Here is a 2,221-nt window from a genome sequence, read left to right on the forward strand (position 1 = left end):
AATGTTTCAGTGAATGTCAATGGCCAACTTCCATTTCGTTTGCAAACTAACATTCTGTATATTGATTTGTTTTTAAGTACTGTAAATAAGCAGATGGCAACATAAATTGAGGTTATTTGTCAGTGATACTCTTTATGTTGACATATTTGTTTTTGAAACCGGAAGTTGGGAACCATCTTAATAAAAAATGTAAAGAAAAAAGCCAATAGTGTTTAGTGTATGCGAGATGATGACATTGCTAGTCAAAAATTATCATTCTAGAAAGAATCTGATTGAACACAAATGTGGATACGCCCCTAAGTGCAGGATGAGTCATCAATATTTTCAGTCTGAAGAAAAAAGAGTGTGCCTTTGCCATTTTGTCAATAGAAATACACTAGCTCAGTGTTTCCCAAAATGGTGTTTCATGAGGGAACTGCTGGGGATTTGTGAGTTGATGATAAGCTATTAATTAATTAATTAATTACATCATAAAAATGTAAAATTAAAACAATAAATAACTTTTAAATAAAAACAAAAATAAAGCACTTGCAAAAAAAATTTTTTTCTTTTCTTTTTGTTTACCTGCATACAGTATGTCATGTAACCAGTGCCTGACATCAGAGAATTGTGAACATGCAAATGTGGTGTTAAATTATTGAAATACTAACTTGAAATCTCAGGGGGTATTGCAAATAAATATTAATGTCATAAGGGTTCAGCTGAAAAAAGTTTGGGGGTTTCTGCACAAGCATATAGATGACTAAAAGCCTCAAAACTCAGAAGGTGGTTTGCTTTTTCTGATGAAAAAGTTCCAGTTTAACAGAGTTACTCACTTTCATTTCGTCAAAATGTTCAGGGAGACGGCATTGTGTTTTGAGACGTCAGTGGGTGAATCATACTTTGTGGAAAAGTACAACAAATTGTTTTGACGAAATTGAGAAGAACAAGAGCATGTGGAGGCAGAAGTGTTTGTGTGTGTGTGTGTGTGTCAGTGTGAATGCTTTTAGACATGATTACCCCCAGTGTGAGTCTCCACCCTAATGGTAGTGCATTAAAAAAGAGTCAGACAAATGTATATCTAATTATAGATATAAGCCTTCCTGTCAGCGTGCTCTCCCCTAAATAAGAGGATATTGTGAGGTTTCACTTTCAGACTTACTCACATATTCTTCCTGTTGCAATGTGCTTTACTCTTGTCACAGTCTGATGAATCTATTATTTAGATTTGAATTCTTGGCTGTAGACAGAATCTCAAACCATTCACAGCAAATTTAAAGATACTTTCACAAGTTCACACTTACATATAATAAATAGAGTAAAGGTTATGCATTTTTGGCGTGCTGTCCGAGGGAAGAGCTCTGAGCTCGGAATTTAGGCCTGAACCCAGAGTACCCCCCGGTTTGAGATAGGAATAGTTAGTATTAGTACAATCTGTATTGTATAAAACGCTTTACAAACAAATAAATAAATAAATAAAGGAGTTAGAAGTGAGGAGATGGGGTGGTGGAGGGATGCTGGAAAACTGTCAAGGAACAGCGGTAAGTCTGCTGTGTATATATACCTCTTATCTTGGTAATTGGGTTGATTACTGATTGTGCTCCTCTCGTGTTAATTAGGTTAATTATCTGAACGTGCTGCTCCCGGACTTTGTTAATAAAACATCATAATGTTTTTATATTGAAAATATACTCGTACTTTGTATGTGATTATTTTGACTATACTGCTAGGTATGTCACTAATTTGCAAAGCGATATCATAATAAAGAGGACAGAATTACATTACAGGATTAATTTGAAAGTAAACAAGATGTTTAGATTGTATGAACAAAATCTAAGTGTTGCTTTTTCATGCAAAAGATGCCTCCATGATGGTACGGTGTTGGGTGGTTGCTTGGTCATTTTAAAGGGGTCATGAACTGAGAAATCAAAATTCAACATATAAGAGGTCATTGTACTATAAAGACATCCTGTAAGTTTCAGAGCTCAAAACTTTCTCGTTAGTCTAAAAAAAGCTTAAATTGAAGCCAATCTGTCAAAACTACAGGTTGTGGAATGTGCCACTTTATGACGTAATAGTGAGGCTAAACCCCGCCTCCGCAGAAGATGACCAATGCCTGCTTCTACATCACTGCCTGTTTAGCCCCGCCCACCGATTCACGCATGTAGTGTAAATAACGAGAGAGGCAAACGCAGGTCTACACAGAAACCAAATGATAAAGATGCTCCGAAGACAACAAGAC

Source organism: Sinocyclocheilus rhinocerous, unplaced genomic scaffold (genome assembly GCF_001515625.1).
Source record: "Sinocyclocheilus rhinocerous isolate Xijiao unplaced genomic scaffold, SAMN03320098_v1.1 scaffold206, whole genome shotgun sequence".
Lineage (NCBI taxonomy): Eukaryota > Metazoa > Chordata > Actinopteri > Cypriniformes > Cyprinidae > Sinocyclocheilus > Sinocyclocheilus rhinocerous.